The 21,238-nt window shown below is 45.9% G+C and overlaps 1 long non-coding RNA gene across 2 annotated transcripts in view; it reads left to right on the plus strand.

The window, feature by feature from the left end:
• Nucleotides 1–9,476: 9,476 nt before the first annotated feature.
• The window catches only part of LOC311585309, a 56,311-nt gene continuing 44,549 nt past the window's right edge, over nt 9,477–21,238 (plus strand). The window contains exon 1 of one of the 2 annotated variants that reach the window (XR_014775187.1): nt 9,477–9,534. This is a non-coding gene — a long non-coding RNA (uncharacterized lncRNA). Of the gene's footprint in view, nt 9,535–19,362; nt 19,384–21,238 lie in introns of those variants that run through there. The other variant, XR_014775188.1, reaches the window with a different exon arrangement.

Consider the following 21,238-nt stretch of genomic DNA (forward strand, 5'->3'; position numbering starts at 1 on the left):
GCACTGCTAATCCATCAATAAAAAACAAAACAGGCAAGCACAGTGCAACACATTTTTTTTTTTTTTTGGTTTTTCGAGACAAGGTTTCTCTGTGTAGCCTTGACTGTCCTGGACTCCCTTTGTAGTCCAGGCTGGCCTCGAACTCCCAGTGATCCGCCTGTCTCTGCCTCCCAAGTGCTGGGATGGGATTAAAGGTGTGCGCCACCACGCCCGGCTGTGCAACACATTTTTTAATCCCAGCACTCAGGAGGCAGGATCAGGTCCACCTGTAAATTTCGTCCAATCTTATCTACATATCGAATTCCAGGCCAAACCAGCATAGTATAACTTTGTCTAAAACCAATCAGGCAGGGTGTGCTGGTGCATGCCTTTAATCCCAGGCGATTGCTATGAGTTCGAGGCCAGCCTGGTTTCTGTCTTGAAAAACAAAAAAAATGGGCCAGGCATGGTGGCACACGCCTTTAGTCCCAGCACTCAGGAGGCAGAGGCTGGTGGATTGCTGTGAGTTCGAGGCCAGCCTGGTCTACAAAGCGAGTCCAGGACAGCCAAGGCTACACAGAGAGACCTTGTCTTGAAAAACCAAAAACCAACCAAACAAACAAAACCAAAAAAACCCCACCAAAATAAAAGATCCACACCAACCGAACAACCCTCGCATAATGAGCAGGGGAGCTGAGACCTGACTCCAGTTTCTAGGTTGACTTCTGAGCCTGTCGTACTCCCGGAAGGGTCATCTCTGAGGAGTTGGTTCCTGAGTACTCCTTGCTATCATCAAATGAACACATTTCTACAGATGATGGAGCACAATAGGTTGGGCCCTTTATGCTAAAAAGCCATTCTGAAGAGGAGGGAGAAGTAATTCCTGGGAGGCCATAGGCACCGAGGGGGACGCTTATACGTGTTAACTAGTCAGAGTCCCGACCTGGTACCTGGTATCAATCTGATCTACAGTGTCTCCAACAGTGTCAGGGTTTCCTCAGAAGAGGGTCCTCGCCCCACACCTTTTCTTCTCTAACTTGCTATACTGTCATTGGGACCCCGGCTCCAACTGCACCCCCCCCCCACACATACATACACACACTGCAGAGAGGAAACTGGCCAAAGCCCCATGTGTCACCTCTCGGGATGGACAATGGGCAGCATTTCCATTGTCTCCCTGGAACCTTCACAGTTTACATTCAGGGTTCATCCTTCCATCCCCTAAGCCAAACTTGAAGCCCAGCAGAGCAAACTCAAGAGAATATTGGTTAATGGATGGAGCTGGGTGTTGTTGTGGATGCTGGGCTGCCCTTGAGAGCTCCCTGCTGCTCATTATTGTCAGGGAAATGGGGTGCCACCATGGGAAACATTCTCCTCAGCTCCTAGAAGCACTTCTGGAGCCAAGGGGCTGCCTTCCCACTGACCCGGCTGTCAGGAGAGATACCATCTCTTGGGGTTAAGATGCCGCATGCCCTTTTAACATTGCAAACAGCCTTCAAGGTAAATAGCATTATCCTTACTTTATCAAAGGAGAGGTTAAGGCTTCTGGAAGGTAACTCCCCCCCACCCCCACCTGGCAAGAGTGATAAAGGCCAAGTTCTTAACATTCCTAGTGCCTCTTTAGACAGACCAGTCAATCCTGATCAACTGGTTAGAGCCTCGAGGGAGCAATTGACAAGTGGTCCCAGAAGTGTTTTGTAATCGTCAAGGCACAACCATAAACATGATTAGTCTTAGAGACTCCAGAGAAAATCGGTCCGCTAAGACCCCAGACACTGATTGCTCTTTAGTAGAGGTATGTGGGCACTTGGAGGCCTGCTCAGGACTTCCTCATGGCTGCTTCTGGGTACCTACCTGTTTCACCCCACAATCTCAGTCAACCTCTACTGTGTTGCCCACACACAACTCCCAGAAGTTTCACTTCTTAATCTTGTTTGTTTGTAACTTTGCGTCTAACATTAAATTTTACCACATGCCATTGAACGAAGAGCGTTTCCCCCCTCAAAGTTCTGTGTATGTATTGTTAATGTTTGACCAAGTTTCAATAAACAGCTGCTCACTGCATGGTTTATAATGAGGAAACTCATTAACTGCATAATGGCTTCGTGCTTCCTGAAGTGTGTGCTCAATATTAAAATTAGAATCTGCTCAATATTAAAAATTAAAACCCATACATCAAAATCTAATAGCTAAATACAGATATTAAAGAGCAAGAGGCTCTATTTGGACCCATGTCAAATTATCATGGGATTCGCAGAAATACTTGGCCAATTTGACATAGGACAGAGCCTGGGGTAAAAAATAAGAAATGTCCTGTAAACAAAGATTCATGAAGTCAGTTTAGGAAAAAAAAAAAAGGTTCACAGAATGATAGAAACATCTTATCTTCGATGGCCTGGGCCCTTTCCAACCCTCAGACAAATTTGTCCAAGGCTCACCTGAAGCACACGGATCCTATGAACTTGCTCTGTAGACCAGGCTGGCCTCGAACTCAGCTCCACCTGCTTCCCTAGTGCTGGGATTAAAGGCATGTGCCACTACCACCTGGTCATACCTACTTTGTTTCCAGCTCTTTATGGTTTTTGATGACTTCTGAGTCTTTCAAGGGGATCCCTGGCACTTTAGAGAGGCCCCCACTATTGCTTATTATTCAGTCCTCTGCTTTCACAGCACTAGAGTATGGAATGTCTTTTTTTTTTTATTAATTTATTCTTGTTACATCTCAATTGTTATCCCATCCTTGTATCCTCCCATTCTTCCCTCCCTCCCATTTTCCCCTTATTCCCTTCCCCTATGACTGTGACTGAGGGGGATTACCTCCCCCTGTATATGCTCATAGGGTATCAAGTCAAGTCTCTTCTTGATATGTCTTAATATAACTGAATGACCAATGAAGCCGTGAAAATTTAGCTTTGGTAAATGTATGTGAATATTTTTGTAGCATTTTATTTTAATTTCTTTATTTTTAATTAATTAATTCTATTTATCTTTGGTTTTTTGAGACAGGATTTCTGTGTAGACTTGGCTGTCCTGGACTCAATTTGTAGACCAGGTTGGTCTGGAACTCACAGTGATCTGCCTGCCTCTGCTTTCCGAGGGCTGGGATCAAAGGCATGCACCATCACACCTGGCTTAATATAATAATAGTATTATTTTAATTAATTAATTTATTTTGTATACAGTGTTCTGCCTGCATGCTAGAAGAGGGCACCAAATCTCATTATAGATGGTTGTGAGGCACCATGTGGTTGCTGGAAATTGAACTCAGGACCTTTGGAAGAGTAGCCAGTGCTCTTAACCTTTGAGGCATCTCTCCAGCCCTTAATGTTATTTTTTATTTAATGTGTATGAGTGTTTTGCCTTTGTGTCTGTATGTGCCCATGTGCATGCAATACCCATAGGAGTCAGAAGAGGGTGCCACATCCCCCGGAACTGGAGTTTAGCGTGGTCATGAGCCATTAATGTGAGCTGGGAACCAAACTGAGTCCTCTTCATGGGCAATAAGCACCCTTAACCACTGAGCCATCTCTGCAGCCCCCTTTATAGCATTTTAATGTTAATCTCCAGGTTTTCTCCTTATTCTGCGAGAGCTATACTCAAGACTCACAAAGACTTAATACTTTTCAGCCTTTATAATCACAAGTGCCTTCAATAGACAAAGACAGGAACACACCATGTTTGCTCAGGAATGGCTCACAGTTAGCTTCCGCTGGCAGCTTGACACAAAACGTAATGCCATCTGGGAGGAGGGAACCACACCCGAGGAACTGCCTCATCAGCTTGGCCTGTGGGTGTATCTGTGGGATGGTTTCTTGATTACTAACGATGTAGGAGGGCCTAGCCCACTGTGGGCGGTGCCTTCGCTGGGCCAGTGGCCTGGATCTTAAAAGCATGCTGACTACGTGCAAGCAGGAGAGGAAAAACCGGAAGACAACATTCCTCCACTATCTGTTTTGATCCCAGGTTCCTGCCCTGACTTCCTGCTCTGGCTTCCCTAGGGGACAGGAGTGTGAGCTGCAAGAAATCATTTCTTCCCAAATTGGTTTTAGTCATGGTGTTTTCTCACTGAAAATTAGGACAGAAATTAGTACCAGATAGTGGGGTGTTGGAACTCTGGGCTCGAAAATCTGTTGAATATTTGGGGCTTACTGAGCTGTTGTGGGAGCCTGGAAGCTGGGAATGCTACAATTTAAGAGTGTGGAGGGCTGGCTGGCTAAAGTTTCAAAGGCGAGCAAAGACTCCATCAAAGCTGTTCTCGCACTATTTTGGGTTAAGAATCTGTAGAAATGATGCTTACTGGGACAGTGGCTGTTGAGCCATCTTTCTTCCTGAATACTACAAGAAAAAAAAATTCCTATGTGGAAATCTGTTGCGGGAGAGATGGCTCAGCAGTTAGCACTTGCTGTATAATCAAAGGACTGCAGTTTGCAGACCAGCATCTACGTAGCAAGATGTGTGTCCCACCCATACCTGTAACCCCATAACCTGTAACAGGAACATTGCTGGGATCCCGGCTCAGGGAGAGACCCTGCCTCAAAGGAACAGGAAAATGCTAGAGTAGGACACTCCATACCCTCTTCTGGCCTCTGTCCCCTCTCTCCTGTGTATACACTCATAGATAGACAGAGACATATACAAATAAGTAAATCTAGCCGGGCTTGGTGGCGCACGCCTTTAATCCCAGCACTCGGGAGGTAGAGGCAGGTGGATCTCTGTGAGTTCGAGGCCAGCCTGGTCTACAAAGCGAGTCCAGGACAGCCAAGGCTACACAAAGAGACCCTGTCTCGAAACAAAAACAAAAAAAAAAACCAAACAAACAACCCCCCAAAAAAACCCAAATAAGTAAATCTTAAAAAAATTAAAATGAGGGGCTGGAGGGATGGCTCAGCAGTTAAGAGCACTGATTGCTCTTCCTAGAGGTCCTGAGTTCAATTCCCAGCAACCACATGGTGGCTCACAACCATCTATAATGTGATCTGATGCCCTCTTCTGGCCTGCGGGGGTACAAGCGGGCAGAGCACTGTATACATAATAAATAAATCTTAAAAAAAAAATAAATAAATAAAAAATAAAAAAAAATTAAAATGAGCTGGGCATGGTGGCACATGCTTTTCAAAGAGTCCAGCACAGCCAAGGCTACACAGAGAAACCCTGTCTCGAAAAACTTAAAAAAAAAAAAAAGTATTATTTCCAGGGGCTGGGGGGAGCTGACTCAGCTGTTAAGAGTACTGACTGCGCCGGGTGTAGTGGCTCATGCCTTTAATCCCAGCACTTGGGAGGCAGAGGCAGGTAGATCACTGTGAGTTCGAGGCCAGCCTGGTCTACAAAGCGACTCTAGGACAGCTAAGATAACAGATAAACCCCTGTCTCGAAAAACCTTTTCCAGAGGACCCTGGTTCAAGTCCCACCTCCCACAAGATGGCTCACAACCGCCTATAACTCCAGTTCCAGATACTGTGTTCTTTTCTGGCCTTGGTGGGCACTATACACACATGGCGCACAGACACAGACAAACATTCGTGCAAAGCACCTATACACATAAAAGAAATGTAAGTATTCTATTCAGATATTTTCTAGCTCTAACAAAAAAAAATAAAATTTTCTTTTAACTTTCAACTAAGTAATCTGAAATCATTTTGCCTTTCAACTTTGCTTTTCAAGATAGTTTTATGACCCAGGGAAAGTCATCTACCTTCTCAACAATTTTTTGTTTTTTAAAGACAGGGTTGCTCTGTGTAGCCTTGGCTGTCCTGGACTCTCTGTGTAGACCAGGCTGGCCTCGAACTCACAGCGATCCGCCTGCCTCTGCCTCACGAGTGCTGGGATTGCAGGTGTGCTCCACCACGCCCCCTTCTAGCATCCTTATATATTGTTATATGTGGGTACCAGTACACCTCCCTTATAGGGCTTCTATGAGGATAGGCAAGCTAATATTGAATGCAGAACACACTCAAAGATAGCTGATTATGAGCTTGCCTGGATAACTGACTAAGCTCTCCTTGATGCTTTCATGATATTTGCTGTTTCAACCACTTCAGTATAAAATCCCGTGCCATATTGTGCAACCATCATTACATATTTCTGAAACTTTTCATCATTTCAAAGTTCTGTACCCAATAAGCAATTACTTTCTATTCTTTCACACCTTGATCCTTAGTAGCCTCAATTTTACTTCCTGTTTCTGTCAACTTGACTAGTCTAGGTGAAATCATGTAAGTTTTGTTCTATATTTGGTTCATTTTATTAAGCAGAGTGTAATCGCCAGGTGTGGTGGCACATGGCTTTAATCCCAGAACTCAGGAGGCAGAGGCAAGCAGATTGCTGTGAATTCAAAGCCAGCCTAGTCTACAAAGTGAGTCCAGGACAGCCAAGGTTTCATAGAGAAACCCTGTTTCAAAAAAAAGAAAGAAAAGAAAAAAAAAAGCAGAGGGTAATCATAACTTGTACCTGACCTTTGTGTTTCTTAAGAAATAATTATCGCTATTTAGAGAGAATGAAATATGAAAATACATATACATACTTATAATTTTTGTCTGCTCATCTATTTATTGGTGGGCACTTTCACCTTTTGGCTACTGTGAATAATGAGGTACGGTTATCTGTTCGGGTCCTTACTTTAGATTATGTTAGGCATACAACAGTGTGTTATGAACAGCGTGTTTTTGTCCTTTTTAAAGTTCATATGCTGAAGTCCTACCCCATAATGTGATAGTCTTAAAAGTAGAGTCTTGGGACCGAAGAGATGACTCAGTGGATAAAAGCACTGGTTGCTCTCCCCAGAGGACTGGAGTTTGATTCTCAGCACTGGTGGGACAGTTCATGACCATCTGCAACTCCAGTTCTGGGGAATCCAACATTTTCTTCTGGCCTCCATGGGCACTGGGTACACAAGTGGTACACAGACGGAAGTGCAGGACTTGCACACATGAAAGATAAATAAACAAATAAACAAATGAAAGAAATAGAATCTTTGGAAGGTGATTATAATAATTAGATGAGGATGAGGCTATCATTAATAGATTAGTATCTTTTCCAGTCCCAAGAGACCTGGCTGCTTCTTTGCTGTGTGAGGATATAGTAAGAACCTGGCTACACCAGGCATGGTGGCGCACGCCTGTATTCCCTGCACTGTGAGTTTGAGGCCAGCCTGGTCTATAAAGTGAGTCCAGGACAGCCAAGATAACACAGAGAAACCCTGTCTCAAAAAACTAAAAAAAAAAGAAAGAAAAAAAAAAGAAAAAGAAAGAAAGAAAGAAAGAAGAAACTGGCTACCAGCCAGGAAAAAGCCTTTACCCTACATGGAATCAGCTGGCACATTGGTGCTATACTTCCAAACCCAGCAGCTGTGAGAAGTTTGTTTGTTGCTTAAGTTATTCAGATTCTGGTGCTTTGTTCCAGGTTAACAGAATGAGATTGTCAAGTCATAGGATGATTTCATGTTTAGGTTTCTGAGACTTTCTTATTTCTCATTCCTAACAGCACTGAACAAACATTCGAGCCTCTACATATCCTAATGGGGAAGTGTTACTTCCTGTCTTTTTTTTGTTTTTGGTTTTTTTTTGTTTTTTTGAGACAGGGTTTCTCTATGTAGCCTTGACTGTCCTGGACTCGCTTTGTAGACCAGGCTAGCCTCGAACTCACAGTGATCCACCTGCCTCTGCTTCCCAAGTGCTGGGATTAAAGGCGTGCGCCACTATGCCCGGCTCAGAATACTGTTTTTAATAGGAGAATCTCATTATCTCTCCCGTTGCCACTCCCACCCCAGTAGGCTCCTGCGATGTTCATAGCCACTTTGAGAACGGGGCATACCTGGGACCCTCCAGGGTGGAGTAACAGAAAGTGAAGGGTGTGCCATGAGTATGGGAGGCCACCCACATCCTGGGCTGGGAGCACTCCTGGAATAGAGGAGAGAGAAGTAGAAAGCTAACTGTGTGCCCATGATGTGGGCTGAACTCACCCCCCCACCCCCACCCCCCACCGCCTTTCTGAGTCCTCTGAAGCCTTGAGCCAAATAAACTTTCTTAAGTTGCTTCTGTCCGTCTTCCCATCACAGAAATAGGGAGTTAACATGGTTCTTAATGCTCTCAATGCATGACCCAAATAATATCAGGTAAGAAGCCCTAGTGACCTGTCTTTGGTTTCCTCTCTATCGTTTTTTTGCTCTGTGTACTGGGGGCCATTTTAAAAAGTGTGTGGCTGGGCAGTGGCAGCCAGTACTTGGGAGGCTGAGGCAGTCGGATCTCTGTGAGTTCGAGGCCAGCCTGGTCTACAAAGTAAGTTGCAAGACAGCCAAGGCTACACAGAGAAACCCTGTTGAGAAAAAAAAAGTGTGTTTGTGTGTGTGTGTGTGTGTACACGCGTTTAAGTAAAGTCAGAAAACAACCTTCAGGTGTTAGTTCTTGCCTCTCTTCCTGTGTGAGAAAGAGTCTCTCTGTGGCTGTGTGAGTCAGGCTCCTGAGCTTCTGGTGAGTTTCCTGTCTCTGCCTCTCGTTGCATCATAGAAGCGCCCTGAGAATACAGACATTTGCACCTGGGGCTCCAAACTTAGGTTGTTAGGCTTACAGGGTTAATCTTGGTTGTCAACTTTGACTGCACCTGGGACCAACCAAAAGGCAAGTCTCTAGGCAGCACTGTGAGGGCTTTTTCTTGGTCAGATATTTGAAGGAAGGAGACCAAGATAAAGGGAAGATGGAAGAAAACAGCTTTTTCCCTGCTTGCCTTCACTCTACCCGGCAAGTTCATCTACCCTGTTGCTGACATAGCTGCATTCCTTCACCATTATTAAAAATAGCTCCTCAGGGCTTTCCCGCATAGACCTGAGACCAGCAGTTCTCCAGGAATCCTCCATGTCTTCAACACCAGATTGGGACTGCTGAGACTTTTAGCCTCCTTGTAGCTCCATGGGATTCTCAGCTTTTTCAACAAGAGACAGCACTGTAAGATTATCTAAACTCTATCTCTTAAGCCAACCGTTAAATCTAGTTTTTTAAATATTAGCATCTTCGCTGCACGTATGTCTGTGCATCACATGCATGCAGTGCCTAAGGAGGTCAGAAGAAGGCAATGGTTCCCTGGAACTGGACTTACAGATGGGTGCTGGGAACTGACTGGCTTGTAGGCAGGAGCGGTCAGTGGTCTAAACCGTGGAGAGCAGAGGAAGCCCTGAGTGTATGAAGTTCTGAGTGAATGTGTATTGTTTGACACAGATATGGCCATGTCAAGGACCAATGTCTCAGACTTATGGGAAAATAGGCTGGGCTGGGCTCGGGTACGAAGACTTCCATTCTGGTCTGTGGTGGTCTGACTAGGCCCCGTAGACTCATGTGTTTGAAAGTTGGGCTCATAGGGCGTGGCGCTACTAGGAGGCGTGGCCTTGTTGGAGGAAGTGTGTCACTGTGGGAGTGAGCTTGGAGGTCTCTGATGCTCAAGCTACACACAGTCTCCTCCTGGTACCTGCAGATCACGATGTAGACCTCTCGGCTCCTCCAGCACCTTGTCTGCCTGCGTGCCGCCATGCTTCCTGCCATGATGATAACGGACTGAACCTCTGAGACTGTAAGCCAGCCCCAGTTAAACGTTTTCCTTTGTAAGAGTTGCCTTGGTTGTGGTGTCTCTTGATAACAGTAAAATCCTAAGGTGTGGTCCAAGTGTGAATGTTGACAGTGTGTTCACAAAATGTCCACCGCAACTTTCTGTCCCATAGAAATTTATGAATATTGCTCCTTTCAAAAAACCAATCCTAGGGCCGGGCAGTGGTAACGCACGCCTTTAATCCCAGCACTCAGGAGGCAGAAGCAAGTGGATCTCTGTGAGTTCGAGGCCAGCCTTATCTATAAAGCGAGTCCAGGACAGCCAGGGTCACACAGAGAAACCCTGTCTCAAAAAACCAAACCAAACCAAACCAAACCAAACCACCACCACCACCACCTACAACAAAAAACAGTTCCTACTAAGATTAACTGAACCTGCTTCCTTGACTCAGCTGTGTACCATCAATCCTGCCTCCTTGTTCAGCTGCCCGCGATAACCCCGCCTCCTTGTTCAGTTTTATGCAGTAACACTGCTTCTCTGTTCAACTGTTCATAAGAAACACACTGAGCTCCCAGGGTGCTGCGGCCTCTTCATCAGAAGGCCCAGGCCACCCACTCTAACTTCCTGTCCATGCGTCTGCGTTTGTCTTTTCTTTACTCCCCCAATGCCCCGGTTGGGTCAATCCCTGGTGACATGCTAGCCATAGGACTTAACTGCTGAGCCGTCGTTGCAGCCCCCTAACTGCCCTCCAGGTATATATTTACTCTGTAAGTTCTCTTCCGCTAATACCTCATGGCTAATACGCGTGTAAGTGCCTTTCCCCACCAAGACACCTCTCCAGCTCCAGTCGAAGGTTTTTTTTCTATTTCCATGTTTACTCTCAGCTCAAGGACTCAGCATGTACAGTTCTTGCTGCCTGAAATGTCCACTTCAGGTTTCCCCCCCTTTTTTGAGCAGGGGTATTGGTGAATTCTTGCTTCTTCTCATCTCTTCCACGAACAAGTTTCTGCCTCCCTCCCCGTGCCTGAGCTGGCCTCTCTACTTCTTTCTTTCTTTTTTTGGTTTTTTGTTGTTGTTGTTTTTGGGTTTTTTTTTTGTTTGTTTTAAAGATTTATTTATTTTATTTCTTGCATATGAGTGCTTATCTGCAGAAGAGGGTATCAGATCACATTATAGATGGTTGTGAGCCACCATGTGGTTGCTGGGAATTGAACTCAGGACCTCTGGAAGAGCAGGCGGCGCTCTTAACCACTGAGCCATCTCTCCAGCCCTTCTACTTCTTTCTTAATCGTACCCTAAGTTATGTGAGTTGTTGTACACTCCTCTGGCCACCTCCTTGGCAGGCACCCCCAATTCAGGCTCCATAGGAACCACAGCCATGTCTTGTGCTCTTTGCATGTTCCTTAGCAGTTAGTGTGTCATCTGGTCCACTCCTCAGAGATGCCCAGTACATCTTTAATTGAATATACCGAGGGCCAGCTCAATTTTAATTTCTTCCTTCTCCAGTATTGCTCAGTACTGCACGCACCTCACCTCACTCCCAGATGTTCACAGGCACACGGGCTTATTGTTCCAGATGGAATCGACCATCTGTGGATCGGTACCACACTTCCATGCTGTTGTAGCGCCCAGTACCCCAATGCTCCCCAGAACCTAACATGTGCATAGTGACAGTTTATTCACAGAGGGACAATTGCCCTTCCTTCCTGCGTTCCTTCCTTTCTTCCCTTTTTCCCTTTTTGTTTGTTTGGGTTTTGGTTCTTTGAGACAGGGTTTCTCTGTGTAGCCTTGGCTGTCCTGGACTTGCTTTGTAGACCAGGCTGGCCTCGAACATACAGCGATCCACCTGCCTCTGCCTTCCAAGTGCTGGGATTAAAGGCATGCACCACCATGCCGGCTTCTTCTTTCTTTAAAAAAAGATTCATTTTTATTATATTCATTGCTTCATTTCATTTCATTTCTTTCTTTTTTTTTTTCTCTCATATGTAGTTGTGTTGGTGGCGATGGCAGGAAGCTGTATTTCCCTGATGCGTGGGAATGAAACAGTGACTGTGTTTTTACAGGGTAGAGCCATGGAAAGACTAAGATTTTGTGTCCTTTTATTGCCGGAACATTTTCTTTACCAGTGTGCTTGGCAACGTGAACCCTTTTCTAGAAACATCAACAGCTGGCTCTAGTTGTATGCAGTAAGAAGGAACTATAACCAAAGCTGCGTACGCACCCAAAGGTGAGCAGCGTTCACTTGAGAACTTATACTGCTTTGCTTGCTAATGACAGCACACTCAGGCCAGTCACAGCCACAACCACTCCATCCTGCAGCACTTCATGGAGGAGGACGTGGAGGTGTGGTAGTGAGAGCCGTGCAGGTAACAGGCCAGTGCAAAGGATGCAGACAGGCCGTAACGCGAGCCGGTCTGTTTGGAAGACACATTAGGTAGGGCCTGCCTGCAGCAAAGAGTGCACAGATTCTAGAGCCAGCTCCAGCATCAAACCGAGACACGATTTTTTTCCTTAGAGAACACTTTAGAAGACAGAAGATGCTAATATGTGTGAGGGAAGCAGAAGGTGCCTGGCTGCGAAGGATGAGGGACACAAATAGCAGTAGTTTGAGGGGGGGGGGAGATTAAGAGAGGATATGTGTGGGGAGGGGGAGGGGAGTGGGCAGGTAGGGGTGGGCAAGGAGACTTCCTGGGGAAATGACGAACAAGGTGAGGGAGAGAGAACCTCTTGTGCTGTAATAAACCATCTTGAATTGGGGGTGTCTAGTGGACATCCCTCAAATTCAGACCTAGGTAGGTGGGTGGAGTGGGTCTTTAACCCCAGTACCTGGGAGGAAGAGGTAGGCCTGGGAAGTCCGAGCTACGTGGTGAGTTCTAGGACAGCCAGAACTACATAGCGTGAGCCAGGTGTTAGGAAGACTGGGCCATTCTCTCTAGGGTCCTAACACTGAGCATGAGAGGTGACTACTGACACATCCTAGGCTTTTAGGTACTTTCTATTTGGTTCTTTGTACACGGTAAAGAAAGACACTAAGTTATACATGGTGTGGTGGTTTCTTTCCTTTCCTTTTCTTTTTCTTTTTCTTTTTTTTGGTTTTTCAAGACAGGGTTTCTCTGTGTAGCCTTGGCTGTCCTGGACTCCCTTTGTAGACTACTAGACTGGCCTCGAACTCACAGACATCCTCCTGCCTCTGCCTCCGGAGTGCTGGGATTAAAGGCATGCACTGCCGTGCCCGGCTGACCGGCTGATGTGGTGGTTTCAATGTTTACTGTGTCTCCAACTGGAATTCATTTGAACTTAAAGTTGAAGTGTAATTGCTACCGTAATGCTTCTGAGATGAGCCACCTTTAGCAGGTACGACTCTCCCTAGTGAGTGCACCGAAGCTGCCATTGCTACTATTACCATCTCTTACCCGTTCATTTATATCACCTTGTTATGATATGGTGTGTGGGGGGGCGTGTCCTGAGCATATAACCAATCATGTCTGGTCTAGGACTCCCCAACTCCAGAGCTGTGAGCCAGTACGTGTCTGTTCCCTGTAAATTGTCAGTCTGCTACCACAGAACAGGCTAAGGCACACAGACAGGCCCATGTCCCCAGACATGCTCCCAAGCCTGCCAAACCAAGAAACGAGATGCAGGGCCAGCTTCTGTGTGGATGAGGAGGTGTAAGTGGGAAGGTGAGGGCTGGGGAAAGGTACCCAGGGTGACACCAGTCAGGTCCCTGTACGCATGAAATCCCTGCTCTCCTTTTCTAAGGTGGCCTGTTTGCCTCCCACCTGGATCTCACCACTGAAAGAAAAAAGAAAGAAAGAAAGAAAGAAAGAAAAGAAAGAAAAGGAAAGGATATGACTACTCCTGGCTATGGAGGAAAAAGTTCACTGTATATAAAAGGGAGAGCAGGGCCAGAGGCAGGGACAACTGTGAGAGTCCAGAGTGGACATGACCTCCTGAGCCATGTGAGGGGGACAGAAGAAAGAGCAGCTGGTGACCAAGAGTGGCAGCGTATAGGCTGAGAGACCGGCCAACAGAGTAGGCTAAAGGAACAGGTAACCAGAATGTTTGGATTATTGAGGGGAGAGGGAAGCTGGCATCCCAGCTCCTGGGCTGAAGAAGTTTAGGGTAGGTGTGGGCTTATGCCAGGCAAGAGGGCCCTGTAACAGGTAGGAGCTGAGGAATGCTGGGAGATCCTGGCAGTCAGGTCTGCTTTGATGCATTACTGCATACTTCAGCCATTTCTCCCAGGTTAGAGACTTAACAACCACTTCCCAGCCCCTTCACTGGGCTTCCGGCCTTAAAGCAGGTACCACAGTGAGGCCTTGCCTCCCCACTCTCCCTCAATGGCCTGCTCTGAGGCCCGGAGCCAGACCTTTTCATACTGAAATGCAGGTCAAGCTGAACTCAAGCTTGGATAATGCCTTTTGCACAGTGAGATCCCGCTTCCCAGTGTTATTGCACTGTGTGTCATGCAAGGTGAGTTGGATGCATCTCTACTAGTTGGGAGTGTCTGAGCCAGAATTAAAAAAAAAAAATGGCAGGAAAGGCAGACGAAGATGCTCCTGAACCACAGACTCCACAACAGGGAAGGCACTGGAAGGAGTCGCACTGTGGAACTCCAGAAGCGTGTCCTCCTGAATGGTACCTGTCCTCATTGGCTCTCTGTTGTGGTGATAAACACCACAGCCAAAAGCAACTTAGAGAGAAAGGGGTTTATTTCAGCTTATAGTCCTTTATCATGGGAAGAGTCCAAAGCAGAAGCCTGGGGGCAGAAGCTGAAGCAGAGGCTGTGGGGGAGCGATGTTTACTAGCTTCCCTTCTCTGGCTTTCTAAAACAAGCTTAGGTCCACTTGGGTGTGGTGTAGGGGATATCACCACCCACAGTGGGCTGGACCCTCCTACATCAGTTAGCAGTTTAAAAAAAAAAAAAAAAACACCTCACCAGAATGCTTAAAGGCCAATCTGATTTGAGCAATTCTTCAGTCGATTTTTCTCCTCTTCCCAGGTGACTCTAGGTTTGTGTCATATTGAGAGATGATGGTAACTATGACAACGCCTCTAGACACTCCCTGAATCCCTGGGGGCCTTGGGCACCACTCCTGGGCAGGCCATCCCTCATCCCCATCTCCACTCTCGCTCTTGCTCGCTCACTCACCTGCCAGGTAGACATCTCCGTGCCTGCCACAACCCTGCTAAGATTTCTAGTTCTCCAAGATGGGAGTTGCCACACTATCGTTCTGGCCTTGACCCTTGTCTGCCTCTCTCTCTCTTTAGCCTGTCCTGCGCCTGGTCCAGCCACACACGCTGTCTCAGCACTTTCCAAGTGATGAACTATTCTCCGCCGGATCTCATTCTTCGCTGTGGTTGTCTATGTTTGCAGCGTGGAACATGAACACCGACTCCTGCTTTTCTTCCAGCCTTTCACCCAATTTTCTTCTAAGCAAGGCTGGGCAGTATTGTAGTCCCAGGCACTTGGAAGCCTGAGGTAGAGGGATTATTTATCCCAGAAGTTTGAGACTAGCCTGGATGATGTTCTGAGATCCCATCTAATATGAGGAGGAGGAGGAGGAGGTCTTCCTGTGTCCATGGCTTGATTTACAGAAAATATGAGTCTTATGGTTCTTTTTCTTTCTTCTCTCCCTCCTTCTCTTCCTTGATTTTGAATTTGAGAAAGAATATCTATCTTGCTTGTTTGTATAATAACCAATCAAAGGGTTTTTTGAAAATGGAGATACATAGGCAGGTTTGCACATTTGAAACTGGACTCCAGCAAAATATATAGTTTCTGAGTATAATGGAACAGAAGTGGGGAGTTTGAAGTCATCTTCTCTCAATCTCTCTCTCTCTCTCTCTCTCTCTCTCTCTCTCTCTCTCTCTCTCTGTCTCTCTCTCTTTAGGTTTTTCGAGACCAGGTTTCTCTGTGTAGTCTTGCCTGTCCTGGACTCACTTTGTAGACCAGGCTGGCCTCAAACTCACAGCAAACCCCCTGCCTCTGCTTCCCAAGTGCTGGGATTGAAGGCATGCACCACCACCACACCCAGCTGAAGTTATTCTCAGTGATTTTATACAGGTATAACATCCATAAATAAAAAATCATTTGTTTTTTAAAAAATCCAATAGTGAGTTTATGTGTCTTTTTCAAAACTAGCCCTTCTACAAGTAAAATCAGGCCTTACAGTGAGCCTGGCTCCCTGCTCTCTGCCTCATCCCTGTCTTAACTGTTTTGGGTACTATTTTGCTAGCAGAACTCTTTTAAACAGTGCAGAGGACACATGTTAAATCTAACTTTAACACTTTAAATCAGAGGACTAACTGGTGGTAGGGGTGGGCGGGGATTGAAAGTGGTAGGTTTGTGGGGCATCAGCGAAGAACCCCAGAAAGCCAAGCATGGTGGAGCACACCTTTAATCCCAGAACTCGGGAGGCAGAGGCAGGCGGATCTCTGAGTTCGGGGCCAGCCTAGTCTACAAATCGTGTCTAGGACAACCAAGGCTACACAGAGAAACTCTGTCTCGAAAAACCAAACAAAAATAAAAACAAACAGGAAAGAACCCCAGGAAGACACACTTCTGAAGACAACACAGCCCTGTAGGCAGGAATATAGATTTAGATCAGTCACTAGTCAAAAATCAAAATACAAGCAGAGCCAGGTAGATCTTGGTGAGCTGGAGGCCAGCCTGGTCTACATACAGAGTCTCAGGCAGCCAGGGCTGTATAGTGAGATCTGGTCTCAGAATCAAATGCTGAAACTTAACAACAAGAATCGCATGGTAGGAAATGAGATGGCGGGAGGTGGGGGAGCGGGGGAGGGGTCTTTGTATCTTCTTAAACCTCACTGCCAGCCCCTCCAACCTGACCCTTGGAGACATTAAGCGTCAACAGGGGTTAATTTATTCAGGGTCTTTCACATTCAAAACAAAGTATTTCAACTATCCCCTTAACTGGGCCGCTCTGCTTAGTGTAAAGCTAACAGAGGAAGGCCAGAGACAGCAAAACCTCTGAGGATGGCTTTCAACAAGGGAAAACCACAGGCCCTCAAGGTTTCACACTTAGCATACCTCAACACTGGCCTCACGCAAGTATCCATGTGAACACAGCGATATAACTTACGCCATAACAAACACACTGCTCACCTGTTTCAGTAGCCCTGCTGAACCCAAAGAGCTCATTGTAATTTGATTCTGTTGTTGATTTTGACACAGGGTCTCACTAATAGCTCTGGCTGCTTGGAACTCACTATGTAGACCAGGCTAGCCTTGAACTCACCTGCTTCTGCTCGTATTGTGATTTTTTGCTACACTAATGCTTTATGTCTTTGGATAAAATTAGTTCAGGTACCCAAATTCCCCCAGGTTTAACATCGGCTCATTTCTCTATTTTGCTTTTGGAAAACTCCCTAAAAGTCCATTTGGCTCTTTTGATTGTTTTAGAAATGGTGAAGATGATCCCTTTTCTTGGTTAGAATGAAAGGTAGGTGGATTCCACCCTTCACTAAGATGACTTCGCTTTAGTAACTCTGCCATGTGCTGTATGCCATGCTAGACGAGAAATTGGGCTTTACTTAAAGAAAAACAAGTTTGTGGATTTTTTTCTCATTCATTCATTCATTTTTAGTTTTCAAGACAAGGTTCCTGGAACTTGCTCTGTAGACTAGGCTGGCCTCAAACTCAGAAATCTACCTACTTCTACCTCCCAAATGCTGGGAGTTCTGGCATTAAAGGTGTGTGCTACCACCACCCAGCTAATTTTGTGCATATTTCTTCACAGACTCAGTGATATATGTGGGTCATTTTTTGATACACATCTGTGTGTATATACACACACATTTGGCCGGGGGTGGGGGGTGGGGGGGGGGCCGGGTTCAAGACAGAATTTCTCTTGTGTAGTCTTGACTATTCTGGACTCACTTTGTAGACCAGGTTGGCCTTGAACTCACAGAGATCCACTTGCCTCTGCCTCCCAAGTGCTAGGATTACAGACGTTTTCTATGAATGCATGCACTTTCTGAAACCAGAAAAAATCAACCTCACTGACACTGTCTCTGGGGCGATTTCATTTCTTCTGCACAGCTAAATGCTCACAAAGGCTCCTCTGGGTCTTTTTAACTTACTAAGACCAGGGGAAGGAAACTGAACCTCAGAGCCCACCCCTACAGCAGGTGGAGAGGGGAGTGTCTGTGTCTGTGTGTGTGCGTGTGGCTTTTTCTCAAGCATCAGTTGTCCCTCACATCATAGGACACACTGCAAAACCATTTCCCCATATTTCCATTTGGGAATTGGCAAAACTACTGCACTGGCCTGGACTCAGGGCCAGTGCTCACCCTGTGGGCTCATAATAGGTCAACCACGTACACTGGCTGAGCTCCCTCCAAAGGTGACAGGCTATGAGAGATCTTAATAATGTCAAAAACCATGGTCCATAGGCTCTTTCTGTTTTGTGGGTTTTTTTTTTTTCAAGACAGGGTTTCTCTGTGTAGTAGCCCTGGCTGTCCTGGACTCACTTTGTAGACCAGGCTGGCCTCGAACTCACAGCAATCCACCTGCTTCTGCCTCCGAGTGGTGGGATTAAAGGTGTGCGCCACCACACCTGGCTGTTGTTTTGCGTTATTTCAATCAATCATATAAAAATATTTTAATAAGCTGGGCAGTGGTGGCATACACCTTTAATCGCAGCACTTGGGAGGCAGAGGCAGGTGGATCTCTTTGAGCTTGAGGCCAGCCTGGTTTATAGAGTGAGTTCCAGGATGGCCAGGGCTACACAGAGAAATCCTATCTTGAAAAACCAAAATAACCCCCCAAACAAACAAAACAACTCAAACTTTTAATTGAAGTTATTTTGGTCCTATCTTTTTTGCCTTTTTTGTTGTTGTTGTTGTTGTTTGTTTGTTTGTTTTTTTTCAAGACAAGGTTTCTCCGTGTTCTTTTTTCTTTTTTTAACTATTATCATCTGCTACCCATCAATCTTGGGGTTTCACTGGAGAATAAAGTCAAACAAGCATTTCCTGCATCACATCCTTCCTTCCCTCTTGAACTCTGACACACTTAGTTGCTACCAACTTTTAAGTTTGCAAACAATTATTGGCAATGACTTGAGTTACATTTATATAGCCAAATCTGATGCCATGCCATGTTGATTTGAAGTTCTTTAAAGTGCTGGAGGCTGGAGAGATGGTTTAATGGTTAAGCGTACTGGGTGCTCTTGCAGGGGACATGGGTTCAGTTCCCAGCATCCACATGGTAGCTCAAAACTGTCACTCCAGTTCCAGGGGATCCAATGGTGTCTTCTTGGCTTCTCTGGATGCCAGGCATGCATGTGGTATAGACACACACACACACACACACACACGAAATAAAATAAGTAAATCTCAAATTTAAGGAAAAACAAACAAACAAACCTGACACAGCCTGGCATGGTGGCACAGTCCTGTAATCCCAGCACTCAGGGAGGCAGAGACAGGCAGATCTCTGTGAGTTGGAGGCCAGCCTGGTCTACAAAGTGAGTCTAGGCTAGCCAAGGCTACACAGAGAAACCCTGTCTTGAAAAACAAAATAACAACAAACAAAACAAAACAAAATACTTGACAGGGCTTCTCTGTTAACAGGGTCTCTTCTAGTTCTTTTCCATGAGAAATACACTTTTTTCCATATTTGCTGTTTGGTGTTTTAATGATTTTTTAAAAAGCTGGCCTCAGGCTTATCTCTCTGTAAACAAACTCAAGGGACTTTCCTTTCTGCTGTTTTTCACAGAATTTTCAGAACTGAGGAGAATGTTTACCACCCCTCCAGAGCTTCCACTATTATTGGCCTTCCCCAAGACCCTAGACTGAGGGACACACTGGAGTTCAAAGGTGATTTAAAGTTCCTAGTTTTTATCTGAGGTATGTCCTGTGTGGTCCCTCTTCAAGTTTTCTTTTCTTTTTCTTTCTTTCTTTTTTTTTTTTTTTTTTTTTTTTTTTTTTTTTTTGAGACAGGGTTTTTCTGAGTAGCCTTGGCTGTCCTAGACTCGCTTTGTAGATGAAGCTGGCCTCGAACTCACAGTGATCCGCTTGCCTCTGCCTCTTCCTTCTTCAAGCTTTCTTATCATCCAAGTGCTTATAAAAAGCAAGAGAGGCCGGGCGTTGGTGGCTCATGCCTTTAATCCTAGCACTTGGGAAGCAGAGGCAGGCAGATCACTGTGATTTCGAGGCCAGCCTGGTCTACAAAGTGAGTCTAGGACAGGCAAAGCTACACAGAAAAACCCTGTCTGGAAAAAACAAACACACACACACCCCCAAAAAACAAAACAAAACAAAACAAAAAACAAGCAGAATTAAACAACAGAGACACAACATTTTAAATTCCAGGCTTCTAAGGGTTAAGTATATTTGCGCACCAGGCCCCTCTCCTGAGCAGCCACCCTCTCACCTGCTGCTCTGTCTGGATTCACTTAGAGACCACAGCCACTCCTCTGCCTCCCTCTCCTGGCAAAGCTCTTCACGGGATTCCTGGTGGCCGTTAGCCAGACCTGATGAGCAGAGTGGGATCCCCAGATGACAGCGCATCCTAAATCCGCTCACCCTGCCCTGCATCCGTGTATTTGGTGGGGATGGGACTGCCAGATGAATCACTGCACAGGCTTCCCTGGGACAAGAGGCAGGTGTCCTTGCTGGGAATTTGAACAACTTCAGAGCAGACCGAACGGTTTTGTTTTTTTTTTTTTTCTGGTGTGGGCAGCGGTGACTGCTCACACAGGAGGGCTCAGCGTCGGCGGGACCCCGTGGGTAGCCTGCCTCTAGCACCGCAGCAGCCTTATCTTTGCATCACCTGTCCCGCTTGCCAAAAAGGTTATGCGGAGCATGCTACACCGAAGGAAGCTCCCTCGAATCGCTGTTCTTAGAGTCGGCCGTCTGTATCACATACTTAAAATAGTGCACGAGGCTCTGGTGAGGGTGTCGTCAACAGACGTGAGTGGCTTCAAGGACATCTGAGAGAAGAGTGTCAGTCTGCCCGCTGACTTAGGAGGCTTGGGTGTTCTGCTTTGTGTCTGGCACTGTGCCATTTGTCTCTCCTGTGACTTCAGGCGTTGGGGTAGATAGCATGTCTGAGAGCTCTGGTTGAGGCATCTTATCTGAAGCAGCCACCTCCTCTTCTTGTCCTTCCTGTCACACGCGGTGCTGTCTACCTCCTTGCCTGGGTCGTGATTTGTAATTTGACATTTGTTTTCTTATTCGTGATGCTACGCTTAGCTCCACTTAACTCAGGAACCTTTTGCTGGTTTCTCGCCTCTTCCTCTTCACCTGCCTTCTTACTACGTCCCCAATGCCTAGCACATGGTGCTTAATTGGCTTGTAGTAAATTTTAATAAATATTTCATTAACGCCGGGTGGGCATGGTGGCGCTCGCCTTTAATCCCAGCCCTTGGGAGGCAGAGGGAGGCCACTATCTGTGAGTTCAAGGCCAGCCTGGTCGACAAAGTGGGTCCAGGACATCGAAGGCTACACAGAGAAATCCTGTCTCAGAAAAAACAGTAACAACAAAAGCCCATAGTCTTTAGCCACAACATAGACTTTTGTTTCTAAAAGACTGAAATAAACTCTACTTTGAGTGTATTACCTAGATGTGAATAATAATAATAAATTATTACATACACCTGGGCATTATTATTATTATTATTATTATTATTATTATTTCATATGCATTGGTGTTTTGACTGCATGTATGTCTGTGTGAGAGTGTCAGATCTTGGGCTGGAGA

Source organism: Acomys minous (genome assembly GCF_964271855.1).
Source record: "Acomys minous genome assembly, chromosome: 15".
NCBI lineage: Eukaryota > Metazoa > Chordata > Mammalia > Rodentia > Muridae > Acomys > Acomys minous.